General features: G+C 40.8%; 1 long non-coding RNA gene across 1 annotated transcript in view; it reads left to right on the top strand.

The window, feature by feature from the left end:
* Nucleotides 1-12,568, top strand: part of LOC142101845 (uncharacterized) — a 464,827-nt gene extending 452,259 nt beyond the window's left edge. The window contains exon 2 of the long non-coding RNA XR_012679152.1: nt 12,503-12,568. This is a non-coding gene — a long non-coding RNA (uncharacterized LOC142101845). The remainder of the gene's footprint in view (nt 1-12,502) is intronic.
* The last annotated feature ends 11,963 nt before the right edge of the window (nt 12,569-24,531 follow it).

Genomic DNA, 24,531 nt, shown 5'->3' with positions numbered 1-24,531 from the left:
AATGAGTTTAATGATAGTTAACTACATTTAATTATAAGGAACCCTTACCACAGGCAGCGGGTCTGCAAGAAATACTAACTTTGTAGAGTTATTGTTTGTGAATAAATGCCAAATACCTTTGTTTCTTGAACAATGACAGTAGTCTCATAATTTTCAATAGATGTTAAAACTTTATTGCTTCTGTACTTTAGTTGACTTGTTGTTTAATGTCATTAAACCGAGAAAACAGGCTAACCCAATGTCAGGATCTGTCTGCAGCCCTCTGCATCACAAGCTTTTTATTGTTTTAATATGCTATCTGGCAGTACCTCTGTTCATCAGAGGTGCTGCTATTGGGCCTTTTTCCTTTGTTATTACTAGGGGTTATCCTGTCTCACTAATTATCTCCTGCACCTGGGTGTTCCCTACTTATACCTGCCTCTCTTCTTCTCCTGTGCTGGTCATTGTTGTTGTAGCTGTTGCTCCCTGTTGCTGTGCTATTCCCTATTCCCTGTTCCCTGCTGTGCTCCTGGTTCACCCGTTCCATGGGATTTCTTCATATTTCCTGTTTATCTGCCTCAGCCGTGTTCCTGGTATTTGCTTTCTGCATTTCCCTACAATCCTCATTCCTACACCATCCGGTCTGTACCTTCCAGCAATAAAAATTGTGTGTTTCACCATACTCTGTGCTCCTTAGCTGTGATTTCTGCATTGAATTGTGACACCCAACATCATTCACAGTAGTGAAAATTCTGCAGTATCCAAATTGAGTTTCTAAGTTGGACACAATGCAAGCTAAATAAACAAATCTATTGAAATTATTGTGATGATGATTCATTCACTCATTTAATGCTGACTCTTGTTAACAGATACTTGTCTCTTGGGTCCGTCCCGATCACCAGGATGGAGCAGCGTTAGTAAAAACTGGATGGCTGGGATCCAAAATGAATGCAGATTGCAGAGTTGGAGTTGACAGAGAAGAAGACTGCAATAAAGGACAATTACAAAGTAAATGGGCACAGTCTACTTTTATATATATAAGACCACTTATGCACTTGGACATCAAGATAGGTACCGTGATGGAATGAGCACCTGTGGATGGACTGAAATGTGTGAGGGAACAACGATGGTGTTGCTCATATTCACCTAAAAAAATGTAGCTTTTATTTTCTAAAAGGCAGTATAAAATGTACATACTCATGATTGTTTAAAATGAGCAACAGCATCTTTTTCCTATGCACTAGTTTTACTAAATGCGCCCCATTATTTTATGAGCACCAGTAGTTTAGTACATCCATTGGATTTCCATGCTTCAAATAAACATAGAAACATACAATTTGATGGTAGATAAGGACCCATCTAGTTTGCCCATTTTTTAACCTATGGTAACCTCCAACGTTATTAAATCCTTTTTTTTTTTAAGGATATCCTTATGTCAGTTCCAAGCATGTTTTAGCCTGGATTAGCCTCTACCACCTCTGATGGGAGGCTATTCCACTTACTCACTACCATTTCTATAAAGTAATTTTTCCATAAATTTCCTCCGAACCTACTTTTCCCCCTTTGAAGAATGTTCCCCTCTTGTACTTGTTATAATCCTTTATACATTTGGAATTTTCCATCGTGTCCCCCCTTTCTCTTCTCTGCTTATATTTATTAAGACCACGGCTAATGATAAGCTTGATAAGATTTTAGAACCAGGCTAATAGAGGTCTTCACCTTTTCCATAGAACTGGATTTGTTCAGAAGTACTCGGGTGCTCCCAGGACTTAACTCTAAGGTAGTAAAAGCTTATCAGAATAACCGTAGCGCAGGATGGAGGATAACTGGAAAGCAGAAAGCAATTACCAAAGACAGGCAAAGCTTGTGGGTCAGCAACAAGCTGGGTAACCAGAAGACAGACCAAAGGTCAGGGCAGGTTGCAGACAGGGGTAATCCAATAAACAAGCAGATGTCAGAGGCAATCAGCATACAAATAGGGTCAAAGTCAAAGCCAAAGGACACAACAGAAATCAGATTGGAAGCAGAGTATCCACAGGATAGCAGAGGATGAACAGGTCAGCACTAGTGGAGTACACAGACAATATATATACTGGCAGGGAGGTGAAGTCCTCCCTTCCTTAAATACAAGAAGTGGCCAATCAGGGGCTAGGGCCTTGATGCAGACTAATTGGCCCCCCAGGAGGTGATTAATTCATTAAACCTATTTGCACACGGGCCCAGCTGCCACAGATGTTGGGATACGGCGCTGATTATAAAAGCGTCCTGGTCATTGCCCTTTTGATGGCCGGGATGACGTTTCCAGAAGTGATGTCCTGGTTGTTGCCATAAGAACCGGGACACAGGAAGAAGGTGACGCGAGATCTGGCTTGTAACAATATTAAGATCTTTTAATCTTTCCGGGCTTTGCTAAATGACATGAGTCTGAACCTATGCAAGTGTCAATAATCTTTAGAAATAAGCCAGAAAGAGATAGATGAGCATCTCTGAGGAGTTTATTTGGTAGGCAGAGGATGTGGACCTGACCAGCCAAGCCGAGCGAGCAGAGGTGAGAACTCAGGCCCTGTGAACATTCCTCATCTCAGGACATACCTAGCTCACTTCAAAAGCGCTTTGACATTTTGGAGATCAATATATCCTTATTGACAGCTAAACTCCAAAGGGGGGGTTGAGAGCTATGTTGAAAAAGATTTAAAATGTTCTGCTTTAGACATTACATTGTGCATTTTCATGAGGGGGTCTATCAAGACTGAAATGTCCCATATTTCTCAATTGTGTTCTCTCACACACACACCAAGGGGTAAATGTATTAATGTCCGGATTCTTCAACTCCGGCGTGTTCATTGTCTTCGGCGATTAAATTTAAAGCGGCGCTGCATTGTAAAGGGAAACTTCCCTTTACAATGCAGCGCCGCTTTAAATTTAATCACCGAAGACAATGAACACGCCGGAGTTGAAGAATCCGGACATTAAAACATTTACCCCCAAGTCTTAACTAGTAAGTAGTGACTCTGGTTTTATTTCCCGTTTTATTTTCTGAAACTTATTTGTGCAACTTATTGTATGTCCTGTTACAAACGCTTTTGTAACTAAGCCTTGGAAACATTTTATAGATTAAATAAATGTAATCTAGTGTGTTCTCCGTGTTCTTTGTGAACTTGCAAAGCCCAGGGAGACTCATGCTACATGTGTATGTGATTTAAGTGTGAAACATTAATAAATGGTTTGGTGAATGTAAGGACACCATAGTAAATCCTTTGTGGTGGCAGAAAAGGTGTAGTCATTGCTAAGTAACTAAGTTGACGCCAGTCATGGCCAGCTGTTCGGATTGCTGTATCTGAGACAGGCTGGGCTTTCTTGACAATATCCTTACGGAGATATGGCCTCCAGAACTGAACACAGTATTCTAGCTGAGGCTGTACCAATGACCTATACAATGGCATTATTACTTCATTCTTTCTGCTACTGATTCCTCTCCCTGTGCAACCAAACATCTGACTTGCTTTTCTCATTGCTTTGTTACTTTGCTTACCTGCCTTTGAGTCACCTGAAATAGTGACTCCTAGATCCCTTTCCTCCTCAGTAGTTTCCATTAAAGTGAAATTAAAACTATATTTAGTCTTTGGGGTCTTGAGACCCAAGTCCCATTCACCTAGTCTACCTAGATAACCATTCATTTTCACCTCCTGGTGTGTCTATCCTGTTGCATATCTTTGTGTCATCTGCAAGAGGGCATACTTTCCCTTCAATACCATTTGCAATGTCATCAATAAAGATATTAGAAAGCACTGGTCCAAGTATGAATCCTTGGGGAATTCCACTGGTAACCTTTCCTGTAAATGCATTCCTATTACTACAACTCTCTGTTTTCTATCCTGAACAAGTCCATTCAAACACCTTATAATCCAATCCCAAGCTTTTGAGTTTATTAAACAGTATGCGATGTGGGACAGTGTCAGATGCCTTACTAAAATCTAGATAAGTTACATCTATGCCCCCCCCCACCCCCTTGATCTATTACCTTAGTCACCCAGTCAAAAAAGTCAATAAGATTTGTTTAGATGCCAAGATGGTTACATCAGTGAGTTTTCACAGTTTTATTTAATATAATGGTAACTATTTGGCATTAATGCTTATATTACCAACAGGTAACATTAATTCAATAGTTTTTTTTTCGTTGCGTTCTTTTGCGAATGTATATTGGACTTATCCTGCAGTGTCTAGTGTAGTACACAAGAGCAAACCTACATCTGAATTCATCACCGCACGTCTCTTTCGATCCATTCCTTGGTGGATTCCAGAGTATGCTGAGCCTATTTTTAAACAAATGCATGTTGCGCTCAGAATATGTACCCATGGTGTATATGCTACTGGGATGTGATCATTTAAATTATATCAAAGGGTGGAAGAGTAATGTTTAAGTGGGCGTGCCCTGTTTTACTGGGGTGTCACTCACCGTACCGTGAGTGCCTCTTCCCGGACATTTAGGAACCGTGGCCGTCCTCCATCCTGAGGGTCTGCGCATGCGCAGCCCTTTCCTATACTTCAGTGTATGTCCCTTTAACTCAATTGGCAGATCAGGCAACACTTCCTATATTAAGCACCTGTGGTCAACACCACGTTGCCTGATCTTGGAGTCTCATTCCCCATGAGTCTCTGAAGGTGTTCCTATGTTTCCTCGTGTATTCAGCGCTGCTGATTCCTGTGGTTTCCAAACCACTTCTACCTCTGTGGTTTCCAAACCACTTCTACTACTGTGGTTTCCATACCACTTCTACCATCAACTGTATCATCGTGACTGTTTGCTGATTCCTATCCGCTGCCTCCGTGCACTACAGTCTCCTATACCACTTCAACGCTATCATATTCCATTGTGACTGTTTGCTGATTCCTATCCGCTGCCTCCGTGCACTACAGTCTTCTATACCACTTCAACGCTATCATATTCCATTGTGACTGTTTGCTGATTCCTACCCGCTGCCTCCGTGCACTACAGCCTTCTCTCCACATTCACTCACCTGTTCATCATCAAGTCTGTGAGCTGATTTCTATCCGCTGCCTCCGTGCACTACAGTCTCCAGCTTGCAACTCGCCTGTGTTCACCATCGTGACTATTAGCTGATTCCTATCCGCTGCTCCTGTGCAGCTCAGCCTCATCTCATCTCTCCCGTGTTTCCTCGAGACTGCTGCTATTATTACCATCTGCTTCTCTTCATGATCAACAGCTCCTGGTCTACTCTGCTCTCCCGTGTTCCATCGCTATTGGTACCTGTTGGTTGCTACTGGTTACCTCCGTGTGTCCGCAGAGCCCTGCTGCTGCTGTCAGCGCTATCGTCCACCCGCTGCTGATCCGCTTTCCACGCCTTCCTGTGTCCTGCTGATCTCTACCCTCCTGTCAGCATTGGATTCGTATCTCATCAGCTACTCCTCTGCTAGATCATCTCCATTCTCCTGGGTCCTCCATGAGTCCAGTTCCACGTTCTACTGATTCCTGTGGATTCGTGTCCCTGTTGGTCTACTTACCTGTGCGCTGCACCTACTAGACTCTTCCTCCAGGGACTTCTCATCCTGCCGGCCTCCTGCCGCTCAGGTATCGCTGCACTCCTATCTGACTGCCTACTTCTGAACCACGGTATGCATACTTCTCATTGACTGTGCTGGTGTATTGCATACCTTGCTGGACTGTGTTGGTTCTCCTCTGGAGTCTGCTATCCGCTGAGTCTATTGCCATCATTGACTGTGTTATCTTGTGCTAGATTACTTCAAGAGACTTTCTATATTTGCAGACCTGTTCAGTCATTTATATATATTGTGCATATTATTGTTGATCGTGTTTAAGGTGCCCGTGTACATCCTGTGTTGCAGTCTCTCCCCGTACACCTCCTCACATATATATTCAGTGGTACAACTTGCTGAAGGCAGACCACTGATCCCTGTTTTCTTGTATCACCTGTTCCAGTATCCTCTCACATAGCAGTGGTACAACTTGCTATCGCAGACCACTGACTACCCGGATACCTCCACTTGGATTCCATTCCTTCACTCAGACAGCGGTACCACTTGCTATCCGCAGACCGCTGACTCTCATCACCTCCTCGTTGCTGTTGGACATTCCTCCTCACTATAGCAGTGGTATAACTTGCTATCGCAGACCACTGACTACCTTTCACGTGTCCTTGTCCATACAGTTCCTCGTGTATTAATACTTCCATATTACCAGTGCTGCTAGTCATAGACTTTCCTGAGCATCTCATCATCTACCATTGCCTGTTCCGTGATCACCCTGCTACCAGAGTACACTATTACCATCTACATTGCTCTGGTAAGCCTACCACCTGGTGATCCCTGGGTAAAGACTCCTAGTGCCCGTGACATGGGGATGCAGAGAATTTTCCTACCAGCTAAAGGATTTTAAATTTACAAGTCGGGAGGCCTGGAAAATCATGAGTCGTCCCGTGTTCCATTTAGACACACTTAACACATATAGCAAAGGCAGTCCTGATGCCCCCTACTCTCAGGCCCGGCGCTCCCATTAGGCAAGGTTAGGCACTTGCCTAGGGCGCCGGGCTCTGGAGGGCGCCTGGAGGGCGCCACAGAATGGTAAATTACTTTAAAACTGTGCAGCGACCGCTGACCATACCTGTCACGGCCGCCGCACAGCATTCAGATGCACGGGGAGGGGGGAAGAGGCTATTGCTCACCACCACCTCCTCTCTGCTCCGTCTCCTCCCCTCCACTCACTAGTGTCAGTGAGTGGAGGGGAGGAGACGGAGCAGAGAGGCAGCGGTGGTGAGACAAGGTAAGGAAAGACGGGGTAAGGGGGAGGAGGGAGGAGGGCGCCGATTTTTGCGGGGGGGGGGCGGAGCAGATTTTTTCGTGGGGGGGGGGGGCGGGGCCGATTTTTGCAGGGGGGGGCGCCGATTTTGTAAAAATGCCTAGGGCGCCATGGACCCTAGCACCAGCCCTGCCTACTCTCATTATTATTTTAAGGTATTAAAAGAAATGAGTAGTTTGGTCATCACTTGAGAACTTGAGGTTACAGATTCCACTGTTCTGAAAGTAAATCTCTCTGTTGAAGTATTTTTCAGATAAGACTGACTTATAATTAAGCAAACTATGCAGTATTTAATTGGACTTTATCTCTAATGTTCCAAATTACAACGTTATCAGCAATGAATCCTACGATGTGTGAATTTCCTGGGTGCTAGCTAACTTAGATGGAAGGAGAGCAGACCTTATGGATTGTTCTTCATTTTACCAGTCACTCATTGACTCAAGACACTTTGCTGGCTTTGTAAGGCATCAGTCTAGCTCACACTGCATGCAATACCAAAGACAACATTGTGTTGGCCTGTACGAAAAACATCATCCAACCAGATTTTCATGCAATGCTCAATACCAATCCACAATGACCAGTTCATTAGCAGGCTTTGGGCAATACATACATAGACACAACAGAATAGGTAGCCAGAAATAAATTAGCACTTAGAGCAGCACACAGTTTGTTAGTGATTAGATTTTAGTTATAATTAACAAAAGAACAAATAAATGTTAAGCATCTACAAACAGACAGACAGATTATTTATAAATATGGCAGGGTGCAGTAAGCATCAGAACATTTTATGGGGGAAACCTCCTCTGAGTACCATCATCATTATCATCATCTATTTATTTACATAGTGCCACTAATTCCTCAGCGCTGTACAGAGAACTCATTCACATTAGTCCCTACACCATTGGAGCAGGGACTAATGTGAATGAGTGTATATGTGAATATGTGTATATGGTAGGGGATATGTTAAATCCCCTAACATATACACACACAGACTGAGAGAGACTAAGGGCAATTTAGTAGCAGCCAATTAACCTACCAGTATGATTTTTGAGTGTGGGAGGAAACCGGAGCACCCAGAGGAAACCCATGCAAAAACGGGGAGAACATACAAACTCCACACAAATAAGGCCATGGTCGAGAATTGAACTCATGACTCCAGTGCTCGGTTAGTAGATATCATCTCTGCACAGTGGATTGAGAGATTTCTTTGTTTATTTTTTTTAAATCAGTTGGATTACATCAAATCAAGAGAGTTCCAAGGGCCTCAGAATGTTTCCTGTCACTTGGGGTGTATTGGACTGAAGATCACACCATTAATTGACTATAAATAGAACAAAGTAGTGTAATGGGATTATCACACAGGGGGAAATTATATACTTTGAATTTTCATTTTTACTTCTTTTTTAACCTATCCTGGCCAGGGGTTACCATGATAGACATGGAAGTCCCTGGAGATAGCATTCAATGCCTCCTCAATGACTGCTATATTCTACCTGACAGAGTACAGACAAGCAGTGTTGTAAGTGGTAACAACTGCAAATCCAGTTATTGCAGCCACAATTGGAATTCTCTGCAGACGTGTAAGTAAGCCTTGCCATAGAGATTGGAGTGCAGCCAAGAGAACTATACAACATCTTAAACAGACTCAAGACATGAATCCCAAGGTATTAGCAAATGATGACTTTAAACTCCCAGGCTTTGTGGATGTGAATTGTGCTGGTGGCCAGTTAACACATATCCACATAAGGTTACTTGTTCAAGTTAGGAGAAAGCCCAATATTAAGGTACAGTAAAAAAAGCAAGTGTCAGTTGCATTATTATCTATATAAGCAAAATATGTTTCAACAAGTAATGCTAGCCAAGATTTTGTTGTGCTAGTTGTTATGGGTTCTCAGAGAGCCAACAGCTTAACCAACAGTGATATATGAAGGCAACCAAGGGTGTATCAGGTTAGCAAATTATGAGATTAATGCCAGAACAAAGTATATTGATGGCAGATAACACGATCTACGTGCCGCAATGTTATAGTGTTTGTAAACTGTAATACTAATAACAGGATTGCTACCGAGACCCAAGCTTGAAGAACTCCAAGCAAAGAGCCATTTCCTACTTGAATAAGCAAATATATGCTTAAATATCCACATTGTCAACTATGCACATTTGCTGTAACAGCTAAACATTCCCACGTTATGACAAATGTGTATTTGATGATGCAATGTCATTGAATATGTAGGGTTTTCAATTGTGTACTGTACTTGTGAAGGTAGAATTTTGGCTCCTGCATTTCCAGATTTAAAACGTGATAACTTGGCTCTAAATATGCACATTTACTGATTTGCACGTTCTTCGTGCATATGTATAAAATGTAAATTTAGGCTAAATACTTGTTCTTTTATGAATGTTTTAAAGTTCTCAAAAAAGAGAATTGTATATTAAGTAGTTGTCAAGTTTAGGAGGGGTTAGAATAATGTTTATTCATATGCTTATCCCTACAACTATACTCCACCGTAATTAAAGCCCTATTTGTTCTTAAGTCTTCAACATAAATAAAACATATCATCAATTTTTACGCATTACACTTTATAAAAATTTTAAGTTAATGAATTCCGCCTTTAATGTTTCCACTTCATTCACCTGGAACCAAGTTTCCTAGTGCTTGTGTCATAATATTCGTTGTAAACTTCAGATCTTCGAAAGACCTTCCATTTGCTAGAAAGCCGGAGTTTCTATTACTCAGAAGAAATTGACAGCATTGTGCATGAATCATTCTGTTTTATTAGAGGGTTAACACACTGGAAAAATAGGCATTAGAAATTCTTAAGCACTTGCGGTAATCATCTGTATTGTTTTCCTTGAGCTCCCTGAAATACAACATATGTGAAAACTTTGAGACAGTTAAGAAGCCATTGTTTGCACCGTGGGGAAGTCTTTTATTAATGTTCTTGTTCTTCTTTGAGTTGATGCCAATATATTTACAGCTAAGACAACCTTATGATTCTTTCTTTTAATATATTTGTATCATAGTATCCAATTTAATGGGTTTTAAATTTATGAATAAATAATGTGCTAATTTTATCAGCGCTTCCCCACATTTTTCATCTTAACCTTATGAAATAGACTCATTTTGAGCTAGATAGTCAATTTGAGATTGAAGAGGGTCCCATTTTTCCTGCTTCTCTCAGCACCAGAAATTTGATTATAAGTGAGGTATCAATTCTGTGTTTTACCCTTTTCATTTTATAAGAAACAATTGCGTTATATTTCTATGCCTTTTTATTAACTGTTTTACCTTAAGCATTGTGGATGTATTTTCCATATTAAATTACACTTAATAAGTTCAAGTCTCTGTATTCTTGCGAATTCACGCGACAGTTTGGTCAAGACGCTACATAATTGAAATGGGGAGAACATTGTCGTTGATGTGAACTCTGATTAAAGTAAATTGTGCTAGATTAATTGTAGGGAGAACCGAAGGCTTCCTAAATAAGAGTGTCAGCTTTTTTCCGAAAAAAACCTTGGTGGCGGCATAGTTGCTTCCGCAAAGCTAGTGTGTGACATAGATAGGGAAGGATTTAATCATTTTGGACAGACCAGGTGGTTGTTTTTTTGGTTAGCCCTGTGTCACACACGCATCACGCAGGCTCACGTGAGTGCTGTTCGTGACAAATTGGACAGTCCCTTCTCTGCTATTTCTGTATGCTTCAACACTTGTGCTGTCAGAACAAAATCGAACATTGCATGTTTGCCAGTTTAGCCCTAGCATACTAAATCAACATAAATGATATCCTGTTGCTACGCGTGCAATCTTGGGGGTTATGTCCACTCGAGCCATTCGAAAATTTACAAGAAATGGTATGTGTAGGAATATTTAGTAAAGGTCCCCATGGGGGTGGTAGATCCAGAGAATTCATTCCTGCTTTTTGAGGTCATGAAAGTTTTTATTTTCCCATTTGGCTAAATTGGTAACTATCACACTAGAAAACTTCAGGTTTTTTTTCCTCTGGATAAACAAAATAAGCATCTATGAAGCATTGAATGTAATGGGCCTGCTCACTACCTGTTAATTTAGCTATCACGTGAGTAATATACATTCTTCATACATGTCTCAGGAGATGCATTACTCATTTTGTGAGAGGTTTGATACTTACTATTCTTGTGGTACTGGATAAGATAGATTAAATAGTTGTTTCGTTGATATGTTATTTTGCAAACTTGCATTTGAACAAGGGGAATGGGATATAGAGAAGTGATGGAAAAGGTGATGCCAAAAAAAAGTACAAAGGTGTAAACCACATATATATTTGTTGTACATACTGTATATGAAATATACAACTGTGTAACTTGGGTTATTAAATTGTAGTAAAGATAGATAGATATAGTAGAGACTATAGAGGTGAAATATATTTATACCCTGGGGTCATTTTGTAATATAAAAGAGAGCCATAAATACTACTCCCATTGTTATGCTTAAAACAGATATGGTTTGATTCATGTTCGGACGAAGTTTCATCTTAAAAAAGAGTATGGAATATGTGCATAGTTCCAAATCCAAATGTATTTACTTTTTAATTTGAAATTGGGTGTAAGCATGCTCTGCCTAAATGTTACTTACCGCATGGCAATAAACCCAACAGACTGAAGTATACACACAATCGTCTGTGCAATAAAATATCAGAACACATAAAAAATGAATAAATAAATAAAAGAACAAATCTTAACAGTGTAACCATATTACAAGCAGTAATCAAACCACTAACGCGTTTTGCCACAGATGTGATTTTCTCAAAGAAGTATCCAATCCGTTGTTCTTGGAAGGCTTTTAAATTTCCTTAATTATAAGGGCTACCAAGCTCATTACCTTGTCAATCAGGGAACGATCAGCTGCTTTACTGATTGACGTTATTCACAGAAAGCAAAGATTTAAAAAAAATGTCAAAATATCTACATGTATTAAAAGCGTAAATATAAATATACATAGATAGGAAATGGTTTTCCGCAGGCCTCTAAGTGAAGAATCAGCTATTTAGCTGACAGTCTGCAGATAAAGGCTGCAGACCGGGTTAAACACAAATATAGCAGTGCACCTAGGTTCAAAGACATACAGGTGTATGGCATGTGTGACAAGGTAAAAGTATAAAGTGTGATTTAACTAAAATGCTTTGAAAGTGTCTTTATTACAGCTGCAGTATCTGCAATGAATGATAATTACAGAGCACCTGTGGAGACTTCCTTCTAAAGGCAAGGTTGGACACCTGTCCATCAATCTAAGGCTGTTGGAGGAGTCTCAACTTTATAAACCCGTATTGTGCCATTATGGTTTGTGACCGATGCCAAACAGTGGCCAGTGCCTAGACAGGAGGTTTATGTCTAGCCAGTGATAGGTTGCCTAATGACATCCTGACGGAAGTATGCAGTGTGTTGTGAAGGAACAATAAAAGTCCTATTTTCAGCAAGAAGTTGTCTGTGACTGATGTCCATGTGGGCACCACCCAAGGGTGCCCTGTCACAATATCTAATATATAAATGCTTAGTGGCGTCTGTCTGTCTGTGTGTGTGTGGGAAAAAAAACAAGTTGCAGCGCCACCTGCTGGGCAGAGTTATACACTGACCTACTAAATTCTTAGTGTGTGTGGGGAAAAAATTCAAAAAGGGCTGAAATTTGGTAGGGCTCAAACTCATTTTCGTGAGGTAATTTTACCTCACGAACACACATGTGTAGAGGCGTGCGTTAGTGTGTGTGTGTGTGTGTGTGTGTGTGTGTGTGTGTGGAAAAAACTATTTTTTTCAGAAAGGGCTCATCCAATTGACCTGAAATTTGGTATACTGACATTATTTGACAAACAAATTAGAATAGTCAAGTCAGTTAACTTCCATCATCCCCCCTTCCCCCCGTGGGAGGGGTAGTAAAGGCTAAATTTACGAGTTGAGGGGTCAAACTCATTTTCGTGAGGTAATTTTACCTCATGAACACACATTAAAAAGGCCGCTTGCGTCGGGAACTAACGCTCTTCCCCTGAGGAGGCCTGGGCTAGGTCCAAATGCATGACTTGTGTATATATATATATATATATATATATATATATATATAGATAGATATAAAGAGGAGCCACTATAGAGATTTAACAGACTTTAAAATATATAACTCATGCACAATGAATGAATGAACAGATGAAACTGCAATGATCTAATGTACACATTACTGTAGTGATAAGGTGTAGTTAAATAAGAATAGAGATCTTCTATTAAAGCCCTATGGCATTTAAATCAATAAAATAAATGTCACGGAATTGCAGAGATGGCCGCTAACCGGTATTGGCGCAACTGAACAGGAAGGCGCGGAGTGTAACGCACCCCCGGTATTCACCAGGGACCCCGCAAGGGGGTTTGGGCTTAGCTGCAGAGGGTATGCAGGTCATGGTTCTCCAAGATATTCACCGGTGTAGTGACAGTAGTATACAGTCGTAGTCAGGCAATCCAGGTCAGAGCCAAACGAGCGGTGCCGTACACAAGGAGGATCCAGAGAGAAGTCAGGTGAAGCCAAATAGTCAAACTAGCCAGGCAGCGAGGTACCAAAATGAAACACAAGAGAATAGTAACAGGAAGCCGAGTCAGAACCGAAGAACACTGGATCAGAAGTTCAGGAAGCGCTTGAGCAGGAGTGAATCAATACTCTGGCACTAGACATGTGTCAGAGGCTGCTTTATATACCATAAGGTGCATCCTGATCGGGTTAGGGACATTTTGGCGGTCAGACATGCTGGCTGCCGACAGGTGAGCGGAAATAGCGATCCGCTGCTAGGCAACGGGACACGACTGTCGAGAAGGTGCAGGCGCCTGTCTCCTGCACCAAGTATCAGTGAGGATACGGAGCCTGACAGTGAATAAACAATCTTAAACCCCTATATAAGTAAATTACATATCTAAAAACATAAAAATAAAACTTTAGATCAATTAAATACAGATTGTAAATAGGACAATAATAATATAGGGTTTACACTAGTTCAGACACATCCAGTTCCTTTGGGAAGGCAATCTTACGACCTTATGGTAACTAAACCTAGACTTTAGCCCACGGGGCTACAAGGTTGCTTAATGTAGTGGTAGATAAAAATATGTATACATAAACACAATACATATTAACTAGATAGTAGAAAAACAAATAGTTATAATATATTATGACCTATAAATCTCATATAATGATGTAGCCTGACATAAAGTGAATATAGTGAATTATTCAATAAAAATGTTAGCCTATAATATCCAATATTATCTAAAATTAAATTCCAAAGTGTTGTTTAATCCCACAGGATGGATAAGTGTCCGTAACTTAAAAACCACTTCTCTTTCATATAACTTCCTAAACCTTGTATAGTTGGCTTAATATATTCTATGGCGGTAATCGTAATGTTAGTATGGTCTCCATTATGTGACTCTATAAAATGTTTATAAAAGTTATGGATACAGAATATGTTGAGAATATTTCTCCTATGTATAAGGGGTCTGGTTGTCCTACAAATATATTGTAATGGACATTGAAAGACATATATTGCATAGGCTGTGTCACAGTTTCAAAAGGAAGAGATCGTAAAACTCTCCTTTGAAACTGATGAAGTAACACTCTTAAGTTTGTTATTTATATATCTGCAGTTAGTACATCTGGCTTTATTGTAGCTATAATTTAGACTGCAAGCTCCAATGGGGCAGAAACTGTGCAATATGATTGGTGCTATATAAATAAAGAAAATTATAATTTGTTATCCCCCTACATTATGTATCAAGTCTTCCACACTTCTCTTAAGAGTATATGCTAATTTGGGCTACCGTTATATGTTAGCGCTCTGTATGTAAATACTAATGCTAATAATGATGTATCTCTAGTGTGTTAAATTTACCTCTTTAGGTACAATGGAAAGAGGCTGTTTGGTGTCCATTATACAGTAACATTAGTGGTGATATCACTTTCTATCTGCGAAGTCTATTTTGTTATTTACCCAACTACTGAAGTCCAAGGCTGACTGGTATAGTATTCATTAATATATTCCAAAGGGCTGTGCTGTGAGGTTTTCTTATTGCCCCCTTTTTCTTTTTTTTCGGGGGGGGGTTGTTAATCAGCACAGTATTAAAGTTATTTCATCATTTTCCAATAACCATTGTCTATGCGGTTTGTGTGGTTCCAAAGCACAAGCAATTTATTTAGCAAAAGCAAAAAGAATAACAGTTCAATAAATAAGTACAGCTGATGCATATGCTGCGCGGTGCTACGCTCTGCTGGATCCAGCTAGACAGTCCTTCAGCCCTGAAGACTGTGATCAGAGTGACTGACTAGCTGATTTCAGGGTACATTATATATATATACATATGGTGCTACAGTAAATACAATACAGATGACTTGGCAAGTTTCCACAGGTTCAGGCTTCAGGAAAGTCCAGTGTATTGCAGTTCATAGGTCAGTTCAAACAACAACCTCCAAGGGTGGGGGTCAGCTCTGCAGAAGAAGAATACTAATGTTCCCGCCAAGAACTAGTTTAAACTGGTCTATTAGCATTACACAGACAATATCATTCTAATAATTTTTTCCCCTATCATCCATAACTAGCATACGCAAGGAGCGATCCTTTCGGCGAATGAACCGGATAACTGCGGATAAATAGGGGATTACAATGATACCAGACATGACATGTTTCCTGTGACCTGAACCTTAGATCTCACTAATGTGTACATATAACCTTATAATATTTAACTATAAACCAAATAACCTCTGCTCATAAACAACTGTGAATTGGAACTATTATAAATATGAACTATATACAAGTGAATGTGTAAGTGCGAGTGTATGCGTGTGTTATTTATCGTGCAATTGCGCCATGACACATGGCGTACTGTTCGCAATCGCACGGTAAAACAATATTAATCATGATACTTATTCATCCAACTATTCGACTTTGACAACAGGATGCTTAATAATTGGGTGGATATATAAGAATTGCAAATGTTACAAAAATAACTAGCCAGCAGTAGGACCAGCACTGTTATTTTTGCCTTCTCTGGTTATTGTTGGGTTACTGGGAAGAGTATCTAGGGTTAAGATAGTGTGACCCCTGTACATTCACTATTACGTCAGTGAGAAACTCTTATTCCAAAGTAACATTGGAATTATATGTACAGTTCAGTTTGACTGCACATTTCTGCATTTATTGGCCTGAGAAATAGCTAAAGCCTTCTAGATAATTCTAATGACTCCTAGGAAACCAATCAGATCATAATCATTAGCTACAATTTTATAGAGCTTGATAAATACACCCCATATAATGACTTTCAACATTTTATTCCTCGTTAAAGAATACTGATAATGTTTATGGAAATGTGTAATAAGTATTAATCAGGATTGGCACTGGTGAACGCTGAATTCATTAAGTGGACATTCTAGTAAAACATGACTGAATTGTTTTTGAAAGGTAACTGTTCTGTACAGCTCTTTCAGATCAATACAACATGCACACGTTTAAAAATTGGATTGCTAAGAAAATATTGGTTTTGCAAAATCAAGCATGATAATTTGACCACTTAGGGAACTGTTCAGTTCAAATCAAATTACTGATATTTAAGGCTGCTGGTATAGTGATTCCCAGCCTTAAGAGAAATATTAAAATGTAAAACAACTAGAAATAGATTATAGGTTCTTATAGGTTCTATTAAAAAAAAATAGCCTTGATTTCTTGTGTTATTTAATATTTCCTCCCATTTATTTTTATGTATTTATGCAGATTTTTTTTAAATTAATTTAATATATTTTACTTCTAATGTGAAAGTTTTTTTTAAGTACATATATCTATATTATTAGAACCTTTAACAAAACAACACTGTATTATTTATTTATTGAGTGCCAACCGTATTTATAGGGGCAGGAATATGTCTTTCTACCAAAGTAGTAAACACATAAAAATGCCATTTAATAAAAATGCAACGTCCCCTCACTCATGATTAATGTAAGACTTGAATGAGGAGAAATGCTATGAGTCCTATTGAGAAAAGTGCTATATAAATAAATGATTTATTAATATTGTAATTAATACGCTGAACGGTATTTTAGAAGGTTGCATATGAAATGTCGACATTTATAATGTCTACACATTCAAAATGTCGACATGTAATAGGTGTACAGATGTGTACAGGGTTGCAATGTCGACATTCAAAATGTAGACATAAATAAATAGATGTACACAACACAAGCGGCAATACATGTAAACCCCTCTCCCTCCCCCAAACAGCTTAACCAACCCTATTGCTGCCAGGCTGGGCTGATGCTAGTAAAACTGCAGGGATAAAATGCATGGGGTTCCTCCGATTTCTCTATAACCAGCACTAGGCTTTCCAAGCCTGGGCTTGTGGCACTATAGCCGGAAAACCCCAAGAGTGTATAACCATATATACATAACATGGGGATTTCCCATGGCTTGAACTAAGGGCTTTTATTTTTACCCATTTATTTATATAGCGCCACTAATTCCGCAGCGCTGTACAGAGATCTCATTCACATTAGTCCCTGCCCCATTGGAGCTTACAGTCTGAATTCCCTAACACACACACACACAGACAGACACACAGACTAGGGTAAATTTATTAGCAGCCAATTAACCTACTAGTATGTTATTGGAGTGTGGGAGGAAACCGGAGCACCCGGAGGAAACCCACGCACATACGAGAAGAACATACAAACTCCTCACAGATAAGGCCATGGTCGGGAATTGAACTCATGACCCCAGGAATGGTTAAACATTGGTGGATCTGCATTTTGTATTGCAGATCCGATCGCCTTAGGGAATCCAGTCCCGTGCTAATCAGCCTCGGGTTGGTTGGCATTATGGCAGGGGAACACCACACGTCGGGTTTCTCGGCTATAGTGCCACCAGTCCACGCTGGCAAATCCTAGTGCTGGTTATAGTAAAATCAGGGGAACCCCACTATTTTTGTCCCCACAATTTTGCTAGTCCCAGCCTAGACTGGCAGCACTAGTTTCGATTAAGCTGTTTTTTCCACGCCATTCTTTTTTTTTCGTGTATTACCATTTTTTTTGCATATACTGCCATTTTTATTGTTTACATCTATTTATATATTATATTTTTAAAATTATTATATTTTGAATGTCAACATTACAACCCTGTACACCTTTTACATATCGACATTTTGCTTGTGTAGACATTTTGAATGTCAACATTTTAACTATGTAAACATTATGAACATGTACACATTATGAATATCGACCTAAGAATAGGCTACATAGGTAATTGGGCGCATTTGCCTACATGTTTTGCAGTTTACTACGTAACCTTTACTGTTGACATTTATTTTTAATCTGCCATAATAGCTGAGCATTATCGGAAGGATATATTCTGTCCGAAGTTGGCAACAAATTAACAGAATAGTTTCCACTGCTAGACAGACAATTTAATCATTTTAAAACTAAGGAAAGCAACATTTTATGGTTGTAGCTTAATTCAATTCTTAGGAAGTATTCTGACATTCTATCTGATATCTAGCAAATACAGAACAATATCCATTTCCAAATGGAAAAGAACTGGCAACGATTCAAGGAAATTCCACCCATTTAACTTTTAGATAAGTGCCCAGACCCACAGTGTATGCAAAACAAACTGTCCAATTCTCGGCAGAAACCATTTCAACACAAGAAACAAAAATCCTATAATGGGATAAGAATGATTCCATGTGTTCCAAATTCCAGGTCTTAATGCAGTAAGCATTCCAGTCATTTTGCTGTTTGTTTATCTTTAACATTCTACAGGGCTGGACGCTGACTTCTCAGTGTTTGATCAACTTCAGTCACTCCAGAATTATCATGTACTATTATATACATATATATATTATAGTATTCCATGTTTATTTTGTTTCCATCAGAAAATCAGGAGGTCCTGAACGGTCCAAACGAAATCAAACAGAAAACAAATTGACCTTTTTGTCTCCCACAAATCCTCCACAGTTTAACCAGACAAAAACAGTCCTGTGTCAGACTGTGTCAAACCAATATATACACAGTATATTAAATTATATATATACAGGGGCGGTGCAGGATTTCTGGAGGCTTTTCAAATATTTTGTTTCGCAAAAAAATATTCTTGTGGAAATAAAAGCTGTTGATGTTTGTCAAGAGGTTCTTGTCCTGGAAACTGGCAGCTGTTAAAGTGTGAAAGTAGGGACAAGGTGGGGAATACAGTATGAAACAAAGCAGTGTTACATCATTCTATGTGATGGGACTATACCAGTGGCGTACGCAGGGGGGGTTTCTGGTTCTCCAGAAACCCCTCCCCTCCGGGAACCAACGATACTGTACAGCAGCCGCGGCACTGTCAAAGAAGCGCCCGCGGCAGTGCTGTATTGTAGTATAATACAGCACTGCCGTGGATGCTGCTTGACAGCGCCGTGGCTGCTGTAGGATTCAGACTCGCTGAAATGGAGCGGAACCCCCCCCTTCTAAACCCTGCGTTCGCCCCTGTGTACAAAGAAGATACACTAAAAAAACGCATTGTGGACCTGATTCATTAAGGTCGCAAAGTGAGCATATTGTGCATATGTTTTAAAAAAACGAGTATAAATCGGGCATACGCACGTCTGTCCACAAGGAGTGGATGTAAAGATACGTCTGTAGTTGAATATGGGTCTAGGTCTACTCTGCTCTAACAGACAATAAACTTGAATACATCTGTGGAATATAAAGTAACAAAAAAAGAAAAAAAGAAAAAAAAAGAAATTCAATTACTGTAATTTGTAAATAATATAGTCATCAATGACAAAACATAAAAAAAGTGTTTTCTTTTTATTTATTTTTTCAATAAAATACATTTATTTGGATATTATTAGTGTCTATTGCATACTTGCCGACTTTCTTCCTTCCGGGAGCCAGCCAGTGGAAGGGGGCGTAATGGGGGGCGGGACGGCCAAAATCGCGTCATTTAGGCCCCGCCCCCTGTGACATCATGACGCAAACGCAGCGATTCACCGGGAATCGCGGCGTTTGGGATCTAATTCTGCCCACTTGACTAGGAAGTGGGGCACTTCCTAGTCAAGTGGGCAGAATTCGGGAGATTGCCACACTCGCCCGGGAGTCCGGGAGACTCTCGCAAAATGCCGGAGTCTCCCGGACATTCCGGGAGAGTTGGCAAGTATGGTCTATTGTACATAAAATGTTCTAGCATGCAAACGCGACCGTCATCACTAGTAATCGTCACTTAGACCAGACCTCTAGCTGGTGCAAGTGATACAACAGAAAAGCATGTACCTTGGAGATGCCCAAAGCTTGAATTGGACCTTGGTGCATGCAGCTTGGTACACTCTCATGCCCCATTCTGTTTCGCCCATGAAATCATAGGCTCTAGTAAGGCTCCTTTGCAATCGAAGATGAATTGGACGTTGCTGTATATTCTCTGACGTAGGATTCGTTTTGCATGCACAAAGTTAAATATGGCATATATCGGCATTTAAGTTCCTTAATGAATCAGGCCCTCTATGTACAGTACGCATTGAAAACATCTATCACACATCAGACACCGGCTGTTACTAATAGTATCTGCTATGCGGCGGGCTCCCTCTTCTCTGCCTTCCACTCCAGGCTTCACACCCACAATCCCACTCTGTACAACAGAAGGTACTTGGCCCTTTTGTAGCTCTGAACCTGCGATCCTGTGACTACTGCCACTGTATTCAACAGCTCAGGTATTCTGCCATTGTTAAGTATCACAATATAGCTAAGTCTGGCAAGACGAGCACATAAAACCCATTTCTTCATTAATGCCTACCAGCTTTTCTCCTAAATCACCCTATTGCCCCCTTGACACTGACTCACCCACACTGTGCCACCCCATCTGTCTGCCTCTCCCCACTAGATTGTAAGCTCTCAAGACCAGGGTCTTCTTCCCTTGTGTCCTCCTCCTTTCAATGCCTATGCAACCAGCTCACCTGTGTCTTCTCTCCTTTCCTCAATCAGTGGTTCTTCTCATGTTTGCTACGCCCAACCTCTTGGGTACAGGCTCAGCTCCTTATTTTGCACCCCATTTTTCATGCCTCTTTCCTCATGTTATAGTGAAAGGGTATATGCCGCCTAGCACCTCTTTGCTGTTGGCTCGGTTATGTTTAATGTACTGTTTGTATATATTGTATTGTGATGTAATGCTATGTACTGTTTTACTGTATGCCCTCTGTACCTGTGAAGTAAACAATAATAAATTCTGTCCAGGGCTGTGTGGAGTTTGAATGTTCTACCCATATTTGCATAGGTTTCCTAAGACGATCCACAAGCCTACTGGTAGCAACTATGGACCCTAGTGTGTGCAGAGGTGGAACTAGCGAGCTGTGGGCCCTGGTGCAGGGAAACGGGGATGAGGGAACCGGGGCCTACAGCTCGCTAGTTCCCCATGCAGCGAGCCCCATTTTCTCCATGGGCCCTGATGCATAGCACCTGCTGCACCAATGGTAGTTCCGCCACTGAAGCTGGATATACACTACAGAAAATTTCTACCAATGCGATATCGTTAATGATTTTACCAACAACTGAAAAAAAAGTCCCGATCAGCAGCTGATTCATATATACACACTATACACATTTTATAAAATTTACCTTCAAATCTGAGCTCTTCATCTGTCATAACCATTGGCTTAACAGATGGTGACTCTGCACAGTCCATAGAGATCTATGGACACTGGAAGTCCTCAGTGCATACACACTGCAGAATTGGAACGACGTTCCATCATTGAACAAGATTTTTAGTCCATTTATAAAATCAAATTGAAAGATACGACGAGCTTTGGAACGATAATCGTTCATCATTGGAGCATACACACTAATGCGATATTGGGGCATTTATCATGTGATTGACCTGATATTCAGCTGAAAAACCTGTAGTTTGTACCCAGCCTAAGTAAATGTAAGCTCCAGTGGAGCAGGCACTGACGTGAGAGGTGTGATAGTCCCTGGATTTGGAGTAGTACCATTCAATGATACTCACTACCACAACATCGACTACAAAGACATGGCAATTCCAAAGAGTACTACCCCGACATGAAAAAAAACACCTTAACATGACACAGATGAAGTTATGTTATGACCCGATGTGTTGCCGACCGAGGAAAATGACGTCACGTCAAATCGCGACTCCTCTTAAAGCGCCAATGGACGGATCGGACTTGTAACAGTAAGGTTAACCCTAACCCTAACTCATAACTCCTAACCCTAACCTTAACTCCTAACCCTAACCCAAACCCCTAAAATAATACTTACATTGGATGAATGGCAGCCGGGTCCGTCGATCGGCGCTTTAAAAGGAGTCGCGTTTTGACGTGACGTCATTTTCCTTAGTCGGCAACACATTGGGCCGTCACATCACTTCATCTGTGTCATGGTAAGTTGTGGGTAGTCAGTATCGTTAAACTGACTACCACCGCCTTGAATTTGCTGTATAATATAACATAGATAGATGTTGTACAGACAAAAGACTAATACCACTACTTGAATATTGCATCTTATGCTGTTAAATGTAATTGAAAAGCAGCGTCAGATTGATGTAATAACAGAATGTCGACAGGTAGATATTTAGAGTGAGGCTGAATACTATAATTTAATGTACACAACACATACACACACAGCAATATTCTGAAACATGATCCTGCGATAAGTGAACCTCACAGAGCTTTGCTTGGAGGATTTTAAGTAAAGAATGAAGGACATATGGAAATGATTATCAGCAAGCAAAGCTTGGAAAATGACGTACAGGAGTCTGAGTGCCACATAAACATTTTTTTCCTTAGAATCGGTAATTGTTAACATGAAAAGCAAAGCACAGATTATTTAAATAGCCCATGTTTCCAGTACTCATTAGTTACCGGCCACACTAAAACCCCTCTGTTTCTGTAACTGCAGAACGGGAGAACAGTAGGGCACTTATGTAGCCGGGAATGGAATGTGCTGAGCCATTTGGTGTTCTAAATCCACCTCAGTTTCCACACAAATTATCAGTCACTTGTACTTCCATCCATCAAAAGTAATGGCACTTGGAGAGTTCATTTTAAATTCTATCTATCACCTACACACAACCGCCAGAGCACAGTTGGCAAAATGTTTTAATATTTTCCTTGGATAATTAGCTGATGCGTGGGCATCCGTGCTGGGGACAAGTGTGATACTGACTCTGGATCTTGGAGTACTACAATACCATCATGTTATGTTCACTGACATTGATAACACAGCACATTTTGCCTTTTAAATACTATTTCTCAAAAAAATCTTAACATAAAATAGATAATACTACTAGATGGAAATAATGGGAAAAAAAATATGTTTTTGTTTGGTTGGAGGTTACAGAAAAAAAAGGACTTTTCCAGTGATAAAGCCTTAAAACTTGGGATTGTTCTAGAAATCATGGGCAGTTGGCAACTAAGTCATAGGCAAGCAGAGGAGGGGATACTGGTGATCAGATTCCCCCCTTTAAGTCTATCTTATTGATTGAAATAGTAAAAAAAAAAAAAAAGTAAAAAAAAGAAAAAGTGAAGCCTCTCTGGGAGTCACCAAGTTGGAGGTAACAAAATGCAGCACTAGAGCCCAGGATAGTTTGTGGGCAGCACGGTGGCTCAGTGGTTAGCACTTCTGCCTCACAGCACTGGGGTCATGAGTTCAATTCCCGACACGGCCTTATCTGTGAGGAGTTTGTATGTTCTCCCCACGTTTGCGTGGATTTCCTCCGGTGCTCCGGTTTCCTCCCACACTCCAAAAACATACTGGTAGGTTAATTGGCTGCTATCATATTGACCCTAGTGTCTTTCTGTCTGTGTGTGTGTGTGTGTGTTAGGTTATTTAAACTGTAAGCCCCAATGGGTCAGGGACTGATGTGAGTGAGTTCTCTGTACATCGCTGTGGAATTAGTGGCGCTATATAAATAAATGATGATGATGATAGGATCAGAAACATTTTGCTTGTCTTTCAGATGTCCATTTCCGAAGCTGAGAAATATCTCACTGGGGCCATCTATCTGCCCCAAATGTACTTAATAAACAGATCATTCCTGTCACGACTGAGTATAGCGTACCTGCTATCATTGGCACTACTCGAAGGAAGGTGCAGAGTCTAACGTGCCCCTGGTGTTCACCAGGGACCCCCGCAAGGAGGTATGGACTCAGCTGCAGGAAACACGCAGGTCGCGGTCCTTCCACGAGTCAGATAGTGAGGCACGAGAGGAGTTGTCAGACAGGCCGGTTCGGCAACGGTGCGGGCAAGGCAGGTACACGAGGAGAATCCAAAGGGGTAGTGAGACAAGCCGGGTTGGTAGTGTTCTGGCAGCGTGGTACAAAAGGCAGATCCAAAAGGGTAGTCAAGGCATTCCGGGTCACAAGGGTCACAGGCAATACGGCAATAGTCTGGAGACAGGCAAAAGGTTAGGAGACAGACAATCACAGGAACACTGGAACGCTGGAGGACAGGAAAGGACCTGAAACTCTGGCATAGGAGGTGGGATCCAGAGATGCTTAAATAGTTCTGGTAGCCAATGAGCCTCAGCGCCTGTAGAGCTGTCATAATCCTAGTGCCGTAGCGCTTGTCATACACTAGCGCCGTAGCGCTACCTAGATGCAGCGTCCCGTTGCCTAGCAACGGGAACACTTCCTAACCTTGTAGCTGGGCGGCCGAGCAGGGGCGGAAGTGACGCGTCTGGTTGCTAGTC

The sequence above is a fragment of the Mixophyes fleayi genome, chromosome 1 (genome assembly GCF_038048845.1).
Source record: "Mixophyes fleayi isolate aMixFle1 chromosome 1, aMixFle1.hap1, whole genome shotgun sequence".
In the NCBI taxonomy this organism is placed as follows: Eukaryota; Metazoa; Chordata; class Amphibia; order Anura; family Limnodynastidae; genus Mixophyes; species Mixophyes fleayi.
The sequence above is the reverse complement of the archived record's forward strand: the minus strand, read 5'-3'. Positions and strand labels throughout refer to the sequence as shown.